This window comes from Anopheles stephensi, chromosome 3 (genome assembly GCF_013141755.1).
Source record: "Anopheles stephensi strain Indian chromosome 3, UCI_ANSTEP_V1.0, whole genome shotgun sequence".
In the NCBI taxonomy this organism is placed as follows: domain Eukaryota; kingdom Metazoa; phylum Arthropoda; class Insecta; order Diptera; family Culicidae; genus Anopheles; species Anopheles stephensi.
In genome coordinates this window covers 39,582,145-39,598,057 of record NC_050203.1, presented here as the reverse complement: position 1 = coordinate 39,598,057, position 15,913 = coordinate 39,582,145, and the positions used below count along the sequence as shown (strand labels likewise).

Here is a 15,913-nt window from a genome sequence, read left to right as displayed (position 1 = left end):
AAGGTACTTCTACGCACTCTATGTTGTCCATAAGTAGGGAAACTTTTACTTGTGGTAAAGCATCAAAAAGGAAAAGATGCTAACGACAAAAGGAGATTCGAGCCTTTCCAATTCTACGCACTCTATGCTGCTAAGGCTAAAACATCCGTTCGGACACTCATGTAGTAGGCCGTGTGGATGGTTAAGCATAAAAAAGGGGAAGATGTCAACGACACATGGTTTTCCCAAGTGGTCACCCACCTAAGTACTAGCCATGCCCGATGTTGCTTAACTTCGGTGATCGGACGAGAACCGGTGTGTTCAACATGGTATGGTCGTTGACAAGCATCACCGCTGCTCGCACGCATCAAAAGCCACCGTCGCCGCAACATATCTCTGTCAGTCACTGTGGGACCGCGAGACGAATGCTTCTGCAGAGGCCAGTGACCACCGGGTACAAAATATTCCGGACATAATACAGTCACAACCATCTCGGAGAACAAAAATGCTACTGAAGCATTAGATTCCAACCTTGTTATGGTAGTTCTACGCACTCTATGTTGTCCATAAGTAGGGAAACTTTTACTTGTGGTAAAGCATCAAAAAGGAAAAGATGCTAACGACAAAAGGAGATTCGAGCCTTTCCAATTCTACGCACTCTATGCTGCTAAGGCTAAAACATCCGTTCGGACACTCATGTAGTAGGCCGTGTGGATGGTTAAGCATAAAAAAGGGGAAGATGTCAACGACACATGGTTTTCCCAAGTGGTCACCCACCTAAGTACTAGCCATGCCCGATGTTGCTTAACTTCGGTGATCGGACGAGAACCGGTGTGTTCAACATGGTATGGTCGTTGACAAGCATCACCGCTGCTCGCACGCATCAAAAGCCACCGTCGCCGCAACATATCTCTGTCAGTCACTGTGGGACCGCGAGACGAATGCTTCTGCAGAGGCCAGTGTCCACGTAATACAACATATTCCGGACATAATACGGTCACAACCATCTCGGAGAACGAAAATGCTACTGAAGCATTAGATTCCAACCTTGTTAAGGTACTTCTACGCACTCTATGTTGTCCATAAGTAGGGAAACTTTTACTTGTGGTAAAGCATCAAAAAGGAAAAGATGCTAACGACAAAAGGAGATTCGAGCCTTTCCAATTCTACGCACTCTATGCTGCTAAGGCTAAAACATCCGTTCGGACACTCATGTAGTAGGCCGTGTGGATGGTTAAGCATAAAAAAGGGGAAGATGTCAACGACACATGGTTTTCCCAAGTGGTCACCCACCTAAGTACTAGCCATGCCCGATGTTGCTTAACTTCGGTGATCGGACGAGAACCGGTGTGTTCAACATGGTATGGTCGTTGACAAGCATCACCGCTGCTCGCACGCATCAAAAGCCACCGTCGCCGCAACATATCTCTGTCAGTCACTGTGGGACCGCGAGACGAATGCTTCTGCAGAGGCCAGTGTCCACGAAATACAACATATTCCGGACATAATACGGCCACAACCATCTCGGAGAACAAAAATGCTACTGAAGCATTAGATTCCATCCTTGTTATGGTACTTCTACGCACTCTATGTTGTCCATAAGCAGAGAAACTTTTACTTGTGGTAAAGCATCAAAAAGGGAAAGATGCTAACGACAAAAGGAGATTCGAACCTTTCCAATTCTACGCACTCTATGCTGCTAAGGCTAAAACATCCGTTCGGACACTCATGTAGTAGGCCGTGTGGTTGGTTAAGCATATAAAAAAGGGGAAGATGCCAACGACACATGGTTTTCCCAAGTGGTCACCCACCTAAGTACTAGCCATGCCCGATGTTGCTTAACTTCGGTGATCGGACGAGAACCGGTGTGTTCAACATGGTATGGTCGTTGACAAGCATCACCGCTGCTCGCACGCATCAAAAGCCACCGTCGCCGCAACATATCTCTGTCAGTCACTGTGGGACCGCGAGACGAATGCTTCTGCAGAGGCCAGTGACCACCGGGTACAAAATATTCCGGACATAATACAGTCACAACCATCTCGGAGAACAAAAATGCTACTGAAGCATTAGATTCCAACCTTGTTATGGTAGTTCTACGCACTCTATGTTGTCCATAAGTAGGGAAACTTTTACTTGTGGTAAAGCATCAAAAAGGAAAAGATGCTAACGACAAAAGGAGATTCGAGCCTTTCCAATTCTACGCACTCTATGCTGCTAAGGCTAAAACATCCGTTCGGACACTCATGTAGTAGGCCGTGTGGATGGTTAAGCATAAAAAAGGGGAAGATGTCAACGACACATGGTTTTCCCAAGTGGTCACCCACCTAAGTACTAGCCATGCCCGATGTTGCTTAACTTCGGTGATCGGACGAGAACCGGTGTGTTCAACATGGTATGGTCGTTGACAAGCATCACCGCTGCTCGCACGCATCAAAAGCCACCGTCGCCGCAACATATCTCTGTCAGTCACTGTGGGACCGCGAGACGAATGCTTCTGCAGAGGCCAGTGTCCACGAAATACAACATATTCCGGACATAATACGGCCACAACCATCTCGGAGAACAAAAATGCTACTGAAGCATTAGATTCCATCCTTGTTATGGTACTTCTACGCACTCTATGTTGTCCATAAGCAGAGAAACTTTTACTTGTGGTAAAGCATCAAAAAGGGAAAGATGCTAACGACAAAAGGAGATTCGAACCTTTCCAATTCTACGCACTCTATGCTGCTAAGGCTAAAACATCCGTCCGGACACACATGTAGTAGGCCGTGTGGTTGGTTAAGCATAAAAAAGGGGAAGATGCCAACGACACATGGTTTTCCCAAGTGGTCACCCACCTAAGTACTAGCCATGCCCGATGTTGCTTAACTTCGGTGATCGGACGAGAACCGGTGTGTTCAACATGGTATGGTCGTTGACAAGCATCACCGCTGCTCGCACGCATCAAAAGCCACCGTCGCCGCAACATATCTCTGTCAGTCACTGTGGGACCGCGAGACGAATGCTTCTGCAGAGGCCAGTGTCCACGAAATACAACATATTCCGGACATAATACGGCCACAACCATCTCGGAGAACAAAAATGCTACTGAAGCATTAGATTCCATCCTTGTTATGGTACTTCTACGCACTCTATGTTGTCCATAAGCAGAGAAACTTTTACTTGTGGTAAAGCATCAAAAAGGGAAAGATGCTAACGACAAAAGGAGATTCGAACCTTTCCAATTCTACGCACTCTATGCTGCTAAGGCTAAAACATCCGTTCGGACACTCATGTAGTAGGCCGTGTGGTTGGTTAAGCATATAAAAAAGGGGAAGATGCCAACGACACATGGTTTTCCCAAGTGGTCACCCACCTAAGTACTAGCCATGCCCGATGTTGCTTAACTTCGGTGATCGGACGAGAACCGGTGTGTTCAACATGGTATGGTCGTTGACAAGCATCACCGCTGCTCGCACGCATCAAAAGCCACCGTCGCCGCAACATATCTCTGTCAGTCACTGTGGGACCGCGAGACGAATGCTTCTGCAGAGGCCAGTGACCACCGGGTACAAAATATTCCGGACATAATACGGCCACAACCATCTCGGAGAACAAAAATGCTACTGAAGCATTAGATTCCATCCTTGTTATGGTACTTCTACGCACTCTATGTTGTCCATAAGCAGAGAAACTTTTACTTGTGGTAAAGCATCAAAAAGGGAAAGATGCTAACGACAAAAGGAGATTCGAACCTTTCCAATTCTACGCACTCTATGCTGCTAAGGCTAAAACATCCGTTCGGACACTCATGTAGTAGGCCGTGTGGTTGGTTAAGCATATAAAAAAGGGGAAGATGCCAACGACACATGGTTTTCCCAAGTGGTCACCCACCTAAGTACTAGCCATGCCCGATGTTGCTTAACTTCGGTGATCGGACGAGAACCGGTGTGTTCAACATGGTATGGTCGTTGACAAGCATCACCGCTGCTCGCACGCATCAAAAGCCACCGTCGCCGCAACATATCTCTGTCAGTCACTGTGGGACCGCGAGACGAATGCTTCTGCAGAGGCCAGTGACCACCGGGTACAAAATATTCCGGACATAATACAGTCACAACCATCTCGGAGAACAAAAATGCTACTGAAGCATTAGATTCCAACCTTGTTATGGTAGTTCTACGCACTCTATGTTGTCCATAAGTAGGGAAACTTTTACTTGTGGTAAAGCATCAAAAAGGAAAAGATGCTAACGACAAAAGGAGATTCGAGCCTTTCCAATTCTACGCACTCTATGCTGCTAAGGCTAAAACATCCGTTCGGACACTCATGTAGTAGGCCGTGTGGATGGTTAAGCATAAAAAAGGGGAAGATGTCAACGACACATGGTTTTCCCAAGTGGTCACCCACCTAAGTACTAGCCATGCCCGATGTTGCTTAACTTCGGTGATCGGACGAGAACCGGTGTGTTCAACATGGTATGGTCGTTGACAAGCATCACCGCTGCTCGCACGCATCAAAAGCCACCGTCGCCGCAACATATCTCTGTCAGTCACTGTGGGACCGCGAGACGAATGCTTCTGCAGAGGCCAGTGTCCACGAAATACAACATATTCCGGACATAATACGGCCACAACCATCTCGGAGAACAAAAATGCTACTGAAGCATTAGATTCCATCCTTGTTATGGTACTTCTACGCACTCTATGTTGTCCATAAGCAGAGAAACTTTTACTTGTGGTAAAGCATCAAAAAGGGAAAGATGCTAACGACAAAAGGAGATTCGAACCTTTCCAATTCTACGCACTCTATGCTGCTAAGGCTAAAACATCCGTTCGGACACTCATGTAGTAGGCCGTGTGGTTGGTTAAGCATATAAAAAAGGGGAAGATGCCAACGACACATGGTTTTCCCAAGTGGTCACCCACCTAAGTACTAGCCATGCCCGATGTTGCTTAACTTCGGTGATCGGACGAGAACCGGTGTGTTCAACATGGTATGGTCGTTGACAAGCATCACCGCTGCTCGCACGCATCAAAAGCCACCGTCGCCGCAACATATCTCTGTCAGTCACTGTGGGACCGCGAGACGAATGCTTCTGCAGAGGCCAGTGACCACCGGGTACAAAATATTCCGGACATAATACGGCCACAACCATCTCGGAGAACAAAAATGCTACTGAAGCATTAGATTCCATCCTTGTTATGGTACTTCTACGCACTCTATGTTGTCCATAAGCAGAGAAACTTTTACTTGTGGTAAAGCATCAAAAAGGGAAAGATGCTAACGACAAAAGGAGATTCGAACCTTTCCAATTCTACGCACTCTATGCTGCTAAGGCTAAAACATCCGTTCGGACACTCATGTAGTAGGCCGTGTGGTTGGTTAAGCATATAAAAAAGGGGAAGATGCCAACGACACATGGTTTTCCCAAGTGGTCACCCACCTAAGTACTAGCCATGCCCGATGTTGCTTAACTTCGGTGATCGGACGAGAACCGGTGTGTTCAACATGGTATGGTCGTTGACAAGCATCACCGCTGCTCGCACGCATCAAAAGCCACCGTCGCCGCAACATATCTCTGTCAGTCACTGTGGGACCGCGAGACGAATGCTTCTGCAGAGGCCAGTGACCACCGGGTACAAAATATTCCGGACATAATACAGTCACAACCATCTCGGAGAACAAAAATGCTACTGAAGCATTAGATTCCAACCTTGTTATGGTAGTTCTACGCACTCTATGTTGTCCATAAGTAGGGAAACTTTTACTTGTGGTAAAGCATCAAAAAGGAAAAGATGCTAACGACAAAAGGAGATTCGAGCCTTTCCAATTCTACGCACTCTATGCTGCTAAGGCTAAAACATCCGTTCGGACACTCATGTAGTAGGCCGTGTGGATGGTTAAGCATAAAAAAGGGGAAGATGTCAACGACACATGGTTTTCCCAAGTGGTCACCCACCTAAGTACTAGCCATGCCCGATGTTGCTTAACTTCGGTGATCGGACGAGAACCGGTGTGTTCAACATGGTATGGTCGTTGACAAGCATCACCGCTGCTCGCACGCATCAAAAGCCACCGTCGCCGCAACATATCTCTGTCAGTCACTGTGGGACCGCGAGACGAATGCTTCTGCAGAGGCCAGTGTCCACGAAATACAACATATTCCGGACATAATACGGCCACAACCATCTCGGAGAACAAAAATGCTACTGAAGCATTAGATTCCATCCTTGTTATGGTACTTCTACGCACTCTATGTTGTCCATAAGCAGAGAAACTTTTACTTGTGGTAAAGCATCAAAAAGGGAAAGATGCTAACGACAAAAGGAGATTCGAACCTTTCCAATTCTACGCACTCTATGCTGCTAAGGCTAAAACATCCGTCCGGACACACATGTAGTAGGCCGTGTGGTTGGTTAAGCATAAAAAAGGGGAAGATGCCAACGACACATGGTTTTCCCAAGTGGTCACCCACCTAAGTACTAGCCATGCCCGATGTTGCTTAACTTCGGTGATCGGACGAGAACCGGTGTGTTCAACATGGTATGGTCGTTGACAAGCATCGCCGCTGCTCGCACGCATCAAAAGCCACCGTCGCCGCAACATATCTCTGTCAGTCACTGCAGGACCGCGAGACGAATGCTTCTGCAGAGGCCAGTGTCCACGAAATACAACATATTCCGGACATAATACAGTCACAACTATCTCGGAGAATGAAAATGCTACTGAAGCATTAGATTCCATCCTTGTTATGGTACTTCTACGCACTCTATGTTGTCCATAAGCAGAGAAACTTTTACTTGTGGTAAAGCATCAAAAAGGGAAAGATGCTAACGACAAAAGGAGATTCGAACCTTTCCAATTCTACGCACTCTATGCTGCTAAGGCTAAAACATCCGTTCGGACACTCATGTAGTAGGCCGTGTGGTTGGTTAAGCATATAAAAAAGGGGAAGATGCCAACGACACATGGTTTTCCCAAGTGGTCACCCACCTAAGTACTAGCCATGCCCGATGTTGCTTAACTTCGGTGATCGGACGAGAACCGGTGTGTTCAACATGGTATGGTCGTTGACAAGCATCGCCGCTGCTCGCACGCATCAAAAGCCACCGTCGCCGCAACATATCTCTGTCAGTCACTGCAGGACCGCGAGACGAATGCTTCTGCAGAGGCCAGTGTCCACGAAATACAACATATTCCGGACATAATACGGTCACAACTATCTCGGAGAACGAAAATGCTACTGAACATTAGATTCCATCCTTGTTATGGTACTTCTACGCACTCTATGTTGTCCATAAGTAGGGAAACTTTTACTTGTGGTAAAGCATCAAAAAGAGGAAGATGCCTACGACAAAAGGAGATTCGAACCTTTCCAATTCTACGCACTCTATGCTGCTAAGGCTAAAACATCCGTCCGGACACTCATGTAGCAGGCTGTGTGGTTGGTTAAGCATAAAAAAGGGGAAGATGCCAACGACACATGGTTTTCCCAAGTGGTCACCCACCTAAGTACTAGCCATGCCCGATGTTGCTTAACTTCGGTGATCGGACGAGAACCGGTGTGTTCAACATGGTATGGTCGTTGACAAGCATCGCCGCTGCTCGCACGCATCAAAAGCCACCGTCGCCGCAACATATCTCTGTCAGTCACTGTGGGACCGCGAGACGAATGCTTCTGCAGAGGCCAGTGACCACGAAATAATACATATTCCGGACTTTACACAGTCACAACTATCTCGGAGAACGAAAATGCTACTGAAGCATTAGATTCCAACCTTGTTATGGTAGTTCTACGCACTCTATGTTGTCCATAAGCAGGGAAACTTTTACTTGTGGTAAAGCATCAAAAAGGAAAAGATGCCTACGACAAAAGGAGATTCGAACCTTTCCAATTCTACGCATTCTATGCTGCTAAGGCTAAAACATCCGTCCGGGCACTCATGTAGTAGGCCGTGTGGTTGGTTAAGCATAAAAAAGGGGAAGATGCCAACGACACATGGTTTTCCCAAGTGGTCACCCACCTAAGTACTAGCCATGCCCGATGTTGCTTAACTTCGGTGATCGGACGAGAACCGGTGTGTTCAACATGGTATGGTCGTTGACAAGCATCGCCGCTGCTCGCACGCATCAAAAGCCACCGTCGCCGCAACATATCTCTGTCAGTCACTGCAGGACCGCGAGACGAATGCTTCTGCAGAGGCCAGTGTCCACGAAATACAACATATTCCGGACATAATACAGTCACAACTATCTCGGAGAATGAAAATGATACTGAAGCATACGATTCCATCCTTGTTAAAGTACTTCTACGCACTCTATGTTGTCCATAAGTAGGGAAACTTTTACTTGTGGTAAAGCATCAAAAAGGGAAAAATGCTAATGACAAAAGGAGATTCTAACCTTTCCAATTCTACGCACTCTATGCTGCTAAGGCTAAAACATCCGTTCGGACACTCATGTAGTAGGCCGTGTGGTTGGTTAAGCATATGAAAAAGGGGAAGATGCCAACGACACATGGTTTTCCCAAGTGGTCACCCACCTAAGTACTAGCCATGCCCGATGTTGCTTAACTTCGGTGATCGGACGAGAACCGGTGTGTTCAACATGGTATGGTCGTTGACAAGCATCGCCGCTGCTCGCACGCATCAAAAGCCACCGTCGCCGCAACATATCTCTGTCAGTCACTGCAGGACCGCGAGACGAATGCTTCTGTAGAGGCCAGTGACCACGGAGTACAACATATTCCGGACATAATACGGTCACAACTAACTCGGAGAACGAAAATGCTACTGAAGCATACGATTCCAACCTTGTTATGGTAGTTCTACGCACTCTATGTTGTCCATAAGCAGGGAAACTTTTACTTGTGGTAAAGCATCAAAAAGGAAAAGATGCCTACGACAAAAGGAGATTCGAACCTTTCCAATTCTACGCATTCTATGCTGCTAAGGCTAAAACATCCGTCCGGGCACTCATGTAGTAGGCCGTGTGGTTGGTTAAGCATAAAAAAGGGGAAGATGCCAACGACACATGGTTTTCCCAAGTGGTCACCCACCTAAGTACTAGCCATGCCCGATGTTGCTTAACTTCGGTGATCGGACGAGAACCGGTGTGTTCAACATGGTATGGTCGTTGACAAGCATCGCCGCTGCTCGCACGCATCAAAAGCCACCGTCGCCGCAACATATCTCTGTCAGTCACTGCAGGACCGCGAGACGAATGCTTCTGCAGAGGCCAGTGTCCACGAAATACAACATATTCCGGACATAATACAGTCACAACTATCTCGGAGAATGAAAATGCTACTGAAGCATTAGACTCCAACCTTGTTATGGTACTTCCACGCACTCTATGTTGTCCATAAGTAGGGAAACTTTTACTTGTGGTAAAGCATCAAAAAGGGAAAGATGCTAACGACAAAAGGAGATTCGAACCTTTCCAATTCTACGCATTCTATGCTGCTAAGGCTAAAACATCCGTCCGGGCACTCATGTAGTAGGCCGTGTGGTTGGTTAAGCATAAAAAAGGGGAAGATGCCAACGACACATGGTTTTCCCAAGTGGTCACCCACCTAAGTACTAGCCATGCCCGATGTTGCTTAAGTTCGGTGATCGGACGAGAACCGGTGTGTTCAACATGGTATGGTCGTTGACAAGCATCACCGCTGCTCGCACACATATCTGTGTCAGTCACAGTGAGACGAATGCTTCTATTAAGATCCCTACAGTAATCCGCCTCGGTGCCCTGCAAGTGTCAAGCAGTCTCTACTTCCCCCAAATCCATGATGTACGACAATTGTGTCCATTACAATCACACCAAGATGAGCTGCAAAGTAGCTCAGTCCTGCTCTAACTGAAGTTTTCCTGCTCACGGTGATTGCGTCGTCGATCCCGTGTACTTAAACTGCAAAGAACCCCACAACGCCTTATCCCGTTTCTGTCCTCACTACAAAAACACGAAGAAGCAATCATCAAGCATAAGGTAAATAATAACTGCTCATATGATGAAGCCCGTAGATTTGTTTCCTCCCCTGTAGCTCCTTGTCCTACCCAATAACGACTCAGATACGCACAACATACGACCCACGACGAAAAAGATGCACAAATCGCTGATTTGCAAGCATCCCTAAAGAAACAGGAATCCGTCATTGACAGACTGAACGACAACCTCGACGAACTGACAACACAATTACGCAAACAACAAAAACTTGTTAAATCTCTACTTAAATAATTTAACAAAAACAGCAAACAATCTCAGAACGACAGCACACTTGAACCAGAAACCGATACAACTCTGACCGACTCAGAAGACACGGCCTCTACCATCTCCACTTCGTCCATCACCCGCAAGAGAGCCCGCAGGAAAAAGGGCACTCCCTCCTCGGAAGAGGAAGCCCCCATTATCCCTTCAACCCCCTCGCTCCCCTTCTTCCTAACCCCTCATCATTCGCTCTTCCTCTCTTAGCAAGAAAAAAAAGAAACCTAGCTAGACAAATCCCTTTATTCCTTATCTAGCTTCTATTTTAACCCTATCATTGAATCACCTGTCCATTTCATTACGGACGACCCTCTGGATCCTTTAACCACCAAATTAAATTAACCTAACCACCACCATCCCGCCTGTTGCCGTACAAATGGCATTCCCTCTCAAAGCAGCTTCTTATTTTCCCCACCAGCATACGCCACAAAACTTGCACCATCATCGGCGTCAGCACCGTCATCATTGGAATAGACAAATATTGTAAAAATGTTACAACTTTTGGGACATCAAATGGCACAGCAACAAACATTCATATGTCAATTCATTCAGCAAACCCCGCAACAACCAACACAACCACAGCATACGACACCAATACAGAATAATGCAATTAACACAGCCGAACAGTTGATGAAATGGTTAGCCAGCAGCAGCAGCATGTATCACCGAGTTTCGATTCGAGCCCGACCCCAGCATATAACTCTTGAAGAGTCTTCTTCTTCCTTGACACTACAACCTCGAAAGGTCTCGGGTCTGCCATTTCTGGCTTTCTGTGACTTGATTTTACCCGTAGCAAAGTAGTCAGCCCTTCGTATGGACAGGGAGGCAGTCTGGATAGGATTTGAACCCCGATCCTGCCGTGTGAAGACCGGTGCCGACAATGACAATGACAATGACAATGACAATGACCAACTAATAAGTCAATCCAGATACTGGCATACGCCGATGACATAGACAACACTGGTTTTAGGTTCTCCTATATAGCATAAGCTTACCAAAGGAGCGAGCGTGCGGCAACCAAATTGGTGGTGGCACCAACTAGTGACCCTGGTAACAAACACTGCTTTATGCAGGGGTGTTGTACAGATAGCTGACCGCGTTTTTGAAGTCATCCAAAACTTCACCTATCTGGGATCAGAAGACAGCACCGACATGGACTTAATCCAATACTCACGAAACCGTCTAAGCCGCGTTCGTGAGCACAATGTTCAGAAAGCTTTTTGGCTCCGTATGTGTGGAAGAACAATGGGGGAGCCACTACAAAGAGAATCTCTACGAGCTGTACAATGAACTCACCATTGTGCCACGAATAAGACTCGCCAGGCTCCGGTGGGCTGGTCATGTCATGAGAATGACAATGGACGACCCTGCTACTGGCCAAGACCGCGATAAGTAAGTATTCGGGATGTGCAGACCGCTTTACAAGTAAAGCTTCCCTCCGTATTGGGACCGTCAGAGTATCAAAAGTTATCTAATTTTATTCTTCTGAGTTTGTCACATTTCGAGGTTTATCGTTCGAACAGACACAGGGAAAACTGCAACTCATCTTCAGTAAAGTCGAATCGTTACTGTATAAGCGCTACAAATGCTTACAAACAAAAAATCATCTGAAGAGGAATCATCTGAATACTGGAATACGCTTCAAAAGTCACTCGGGCATGTGAAAAATTGCAATTGACCGGAATGACCGAAGACCAATTCAAGAGCCATGTTTTTTATATGAGCTATGAAGAACGAGTCAGACACAGAGTTACAAACAAGAGCACTGGCAGCGATCGAGAAAGAGAAAGTGTCAATATTAGAACAACTTTAAGCCAAATGCCAATATATTGCTAGTATAAAGAAGAACACCAGTGTGATTGTTGCTAAAGAGAAGAATGTGAGCATCAACATCGCGCATCCAGCAAAAGGGATGAACCGACAAAACCGTCAATAGCTTCCCAATTTCGAATGCGTGTGACGAGTGCAGACGCGTTTATCGTGAGCCAATCAATAGACCAAGTGAGATTACTAACAAAAACAATTTCAGTGTCTCTCTCTTTCCATCACGCGTAATGAATCGTATGAAACGAATAAGAGGCAAAAGGCGTGCTACACTGACTCTAACGGCTTTTGCTAAAATTGCTAGGCAAAACATAAGCAAGCATAGCTAATATCACATCCTGACAGATTGAAGCGGCTAGGTTTTAATTTCCCACATATAGATGGCGCTTAAGGAGCGTTCGGCAAAAGAAGGCGAATGACCTGCTTCGGGAATTAAGCGACCTATGTGCCATCGCGATGTGAGCAGTAGAGAACTAAAGGCGATCGAACAATCTCAAGGAGATTGTTTGAGAATGCTTACCCCACGACGTTTAAGCTCAGCTCAAATAAAATTGCGATTATTTAGAGTGCTAACAAAGCTTCAAAAACATTCTTTTGCAAAGCCTCACACATTTTCCCTCAAATGCAAAAAAAAAAAAACTATTGAGTAAGTGTTAACCCTTTTTCGTGCACCGAGTTACGAAGGCTCTGAGAGTTAAGTCGAGAAAAATATTCTAACGCGAAAAAAGTGAGTTACAAAGCGAGTGATCGCGGAAGTGCAGTGAAAGTGCAAGTTGAATCGGGCGAGAAAGCGACGACCGGGACAGCCGCGATAGTTCGTCGACCTAAGAACGAAAGGATAATGGCGGCAAAGACCAGCCAAAACCGCGTTCCTGCATCCACGCCACAAGTCGCAAGCGAAAAACACGAAAATCCTCTCAATCCCTACGACGAACCGTGCTCATCAATCCTACCCCCCAAAGCCAGTTTATCGAAGCACGCACGATCTTCGAGGGCATCGAAATGTTCGGCATTAGAACGCAGCGCAAATGAGAAAGTAGATAAGACGAAGGTGGCAAAGAAGTCAGATGCAGCCTGCGAAAAGCGCTAGGGCAAGCTCCTCCATCGAAACGACGAACCGGGTTCGTCTCAACTTCCGGCGAACGCAACTTCATCTAAACACAGTTGCTTCTCAACGTCGTCCAAGCATTCCGCATTTAAACGTCTCGCGCGGGAGCAAACCTGACAATCCAACCTCCTTATGGCCGAAAAGGAAAAGAAACTAGCAGAGGCCAACCTGAAGTGTAAATTGGCCGCGTTGAAACTCCAAAACGAAGCGCAACGGAACAACTTCGAGAAGGCCGGTGGTTCGGTGGGCTCTTCCGAAAGAAAGTGCAACCTTGAGAAGGCTGCTACTAACGCAAGTGTTTCGGAGTGCTCCTTTAGCATCACTGGGGTGGCCAAAACCAGCTGGCGCTTTCAAGCCGCAAGTGTTTCCCAGCAAAAAACCCTTGCAGCAAAATGAGCAACGAGAAAAATCTCCATGCGAACCTGCAATTGCTATCCAACACCAAGAATGGAGACCAGCTGACCACTTTGTTGGTAGACAGATATGGCCTTAAAAATTGCCTACGTTTTCAGGCAAGCCGCGAGAGTGGCCAAAGTTTTACAATTCTTTTGTGGAATCAACAAGGGCCTGCAGACTTTCTCCAACGGAGAATGTGGCATGGTTGGACAAATGCCTTACTGGACCAACACCGGACGCTGTCGAAGGATGGCTCGATAACCCGGCATCAGTGCCGCTCGTGATCATGACACTACTGCGATTATACGGGTGACCTTCACTTGTAGTGAAGGATCTGCTGGAGAAGGTTCGGCGCACGCCGGAACACCAGACCGGAACATGTAGATGAGCTCGTCACTTTTAGTTTGGCGAACGATTCGACACCGTGGCGCGAATGTAACTCTGCCACAACTGTCTAGCTAACCACGGGACAATACTATATCTATCAGGATAATCATGTGGCGTTCCGGGGTGCGGCCCAAGGCATCATAGTCTGCTGCACCAATCCAGAGAAGAGGGAATCGTTCGACCAGTGTAGTTGCAGACACACCAACAAGTGGTGAAAACAACCCTTTTCCCAGTAGTTCCAGTCTACAACCATCTACAACGAGAACAGACTTTCAAAACTCAGACGATGGAAGGTCTACATCCAAGTCTAAAAGACAACCGGAAGATCGTAATCAGTTCGATTTACTAGAGTCGATAGATGTTCAGGAGATCAGTGTAAATTTGATACATGTGCCATCAGCAGCAAAACCACCAGTTAAGAGGAAAATGTAGCTCCAGTAGCGGTTAATAAACTCACTATCAAGAAAAAGAGATTCGAGGAGCAAGCGGTATATCTGCTTCACTTCCCCAAAGGCGCTGTGGACATTAAACTGCTACGCACAATCACAAGCACTAGATGATCAAGCTGATCAGCAACAACATCATGCAATGTAAAAATTGCCAACGGTTCGGCCACGGTATAAACGGTATAAAATGTGAAAAACATCACGTATCACCTGAATGTCCAAAATGTCCAAAACAAGTACAATTGCAATCTGTCCAAGACTTCCCACTCCTATCATCCGCAAATCCTCTGCATAACCTCCCTACTCATCCACAAAGTAGGGCTTAGTATGCAAAGAACACATACTGAGACAATCGCAAACATAGCCGCGTCCAACGAGAACATTAAAAACCCGACCAGTGCACTCAACTATCGAGTGGCGCAATGTAAAATGTAAATTGATACCATATCAAAACAGTCAACATACCAAACATCGTACGATTCGCGAGTTCAGATAGTAGCAATTAAACGTAAAAGAAATAACCTCATTCATTTCAAACCGTAACAAAGCAAATACCATTACAGACATAATAGTATCCGACACACTTTTAACAAGCAGGGCAACCGCTCGCACCCTGCTCAATCGCTCCGAAACAGACAGCACATTCGGTATCGACAAAACATTTTACTAAATAACTTAAGAACCCTAATTTAAGGAGGACGCACTAACTATAAACTACGAATTTTTTGGTATAAATTAAGCTGTCTTTCCCAGCCAACCAGAGAGAGAGAGAGAGATGGTTGTGGGTATAAACTTGAAACAACTCAAATCCTGACGTCCAATTTCTTTCAAGAGCTTTGAGAGTCCCCCTACCCAAGGTAAGGCCTCACATCTCCAACAAGCCTGTAAGGGATATTCCTTATGGATATCCAGAGTCGCCTGGCCGACTCAATATGCCGATGAGCATCGAGATTCTCCCTACCAAAGGTAAGGCCTCGATGTCTCCAACAACCCGGTAAGGGAGATTCCCATCTAGAATCTTCACGATTGCCTCAACAGTCGTTAAATGAAAGAATTGGTCACCTGAAAGAACATTGCGTCACAGGTGCGCAAAGTCCAGTCGCGTAAAAGTCCGACTCCGATCCCGCGTAAGCTTCAAAGGCTAACATCATCCCTAAAGAAAAATTTCGATTTCAACCTTCCTTATCCACAACACACCAACTACACTGTTTGACAAAAAATATAAAAGAAAACAGACGCAGGCAACGTCCACAGATCTTGTTCTTCTTGACAGCGAAAAGGCATACGATAATATCTGGCATAAAGGACTGTGACATAAATTAATATCCTTTAAGTTTCCGATACATTTCATCAAAAGCATAGAGTCATTCCTTAAAGACAGGGTAAATATTATTCATTTTGTAAACTTTAAATCAGAGGCTCATGTTCACGCGGCAGGAGTACCGCAAGGCAGTACATTATCCCCTCTCCTATTTAATATCCACACATCTGGCATTCCTTTCATAATAGCAAAAGAATGTTAAAT

The 15,913-nt window shown here is 46.1% G+C and overlaps 19 non-coding genes across 19 annotated transcripts; all 19 read right to left on the bottom strand.

Moving 5' to 3' along the window:
• Positions 1–203: 203 nt before the first annotated feature.
• LOC118514742 lies at positions 204–322 on the bottom strand. Its single transcript, XR_004906719.1, has one exon. It is a non-coding gene; the product is annotated as a 5S ribosomal RNA (ribosomal RNA).
• A 397-nt stretch (positions 323–719) lies between these two features.
• Positions 720–838, bottom strand: LOC118514731. Its single transcript, XR_004906708.1, has one exon. It is a non-coding gene; the product is annotated as a 5S ribosomal RNA (ribosomal RNA).
• A 397-nt stretch (positions 839–1,235) lies between these two features.
• Positions 1,236–1,354, bottom strand: LOC118514720. The gene has a single exon (XR_004906697.1). It is a non-coding gene; the product is annotated as a 5S ribosomal RNA (ribosomal RNA).
• A 399-nt stretch (positions 1,355–1,753) lies between these two features.
• On the bottom strand, positions 1,754–1,872 carry LOC118514718. The gene has a single exon (XR_004906695.1). It is a non-coding gene; the product is annotated as a 5S ribosomal RNA (ribosomal RNA).
• A 397-nt stretch (positions 1,873–2,269) lies between these two features.
• Positions 2,270–2,388, bottom strand: LOC118514967. The gene has a single exon (XR_004906939.1). It is a non-coding gene; the product is annotated as a 5S ribosomal RNA (ribosomal RNA).
• Positions 2,389–2,785: 397 nt separating this feature from the next.
• On the bottom strand, positions 2,786–2,904 carry LOC118514717. Its single transcript, XR_004906694.1, has one exon. It is a non-coding gene; the product is annotated as a 5S ribosomal RNA (ribosomal RNA).
• Positions 2,905–3,303: 399 nt separating this feature from the next.
• LOC118514716 lies at positions 3,304–3,422 on the bottom strand. The gene has a single exon (XR_004906693.1). It is a non-coding gene; the product is annotated as a 5S ribosomal RNA (ribosomal RNA).
• A 399-nt stretch (positions 3,423–3,821) lies between these two features.
• LOC118514715 lies at positions 3,822–3,940 on the bottom strand. The gene has a single exon (XR_004906692.1). It is a non-coding gene; the product is annotated as a 5S ribosomal RNA (ribosomal RNA).
• A 397-nt stretch (positions 3,941–4,337) lies between these two features.
• LOC118514956 lies at positions 4,338–4,456 on the bottom strand. The gene has a single exon (XR_004906928.1). It is a non-coding gene; the product is annotated as a 5S ribosomal RNA (ribosomal RNA).
• Positions 4,457–4,855: 399 nt separating this feature from the next.
• LOC118514972 lies at positions 4,856–4,974 on the bottom strand. The gene has a single exon (XR_004906945.1). It is a non-coding gene; the product is annotated as a 5S ribosomal RNA (ribosomal RNA).
• Positions 4,975–5,373: 399 nt separating this feature from the next.
• Positions 5,374–5,492, bottom strand: LOC118514971. The gene has a single exon (XR_004906944.1). It is a non-coding gene; the product is annotated as a 5S ribosomal RNA (ribosomal RNA).
• A 397-nt stretch (positions 5,493–5,889) lies between these two features.
• On the bottom strand, positions 5,890–6,008 carry LOC118514943. The gene has a single exon (XR_004906916.1). It is a non-coding gene; the product is annotated as a 5S ribosomal RNA (ribosomal RNA).
• A 397-nt stretch (positions 6,009–6,405) lies between these two features.
• On the bottom strand, positions 6,406–6,524 carry LOC118514970. Its single transcript, XR_004906943.1, has one exon. It is a non-coding gene; the product is annotated as a 5S ribosomal RNA (ribosomal RNA).
• Positions 6,525–6,923: 399 nt separating this feature from the next.
• On the bottom strand, positions 6,924–7,042 carry LOC118514969. Its single transcript, XR_004906941.1, has one exon. It is a non-coding gene; the product is annotated as a 5S ribosomal RNA (ribosomal RNA).
• A 396-nt stretch (positions 7,043–7,438) lies between these two features.
• LOC118514968 lies at positions 7,439–7,557 on the bottom strand. The gene has a single exon (XR_004906940.1). It is a non-coding gene; the product is annotated as a 5S ribosomal RNA (ribosomal RNA).
• A 397-nt stretch (positions 7,558–7,954) lies between these two features.
• LOC118514966 lies at positions 7,955–8,073 on the bottom strand. Its single transcript, XR_004906938.1, has one exon. It is a non-coding gene; the product is annotated as a 5S ribosomal RNA (ribosomal RNA).
• A 399-nt stretch (positions 8,074–8,472) lies between these two features.
• On the bottom strand, positions 8,473–8,591 carry LOC118514965. Its single transcript, XR_004906937.1, has one exon. It is a non-coding gene; the product is annotated as a 5S ribosomal RNA (ribosomal RNA).
• Positions 8,592–8,988: 397 nt separating this feature from the next.
• On the bottom strand, positions 8,989–9,107 carry LOC118514964. Its single transcript, XR_004906936.1, has one exon. It is a non-coding gene; the product is annotated as a 5S ribosomal RNA (ribosomal RNA).
• A 397-nt stretch (positions 9,108–9,504) lies between these two features.
• LOC118514898 lies at positions 9,505–9,623 on the bottom strand. The gene has a single exon (XR_004906875.1). It is a non-coding gene; the product is annotated as a 5S ribosomal RNA (ribosomal RNA).
• Between the last annotated feature and the right edge of the window lie 6,290 nt (positions 9,624–15,913).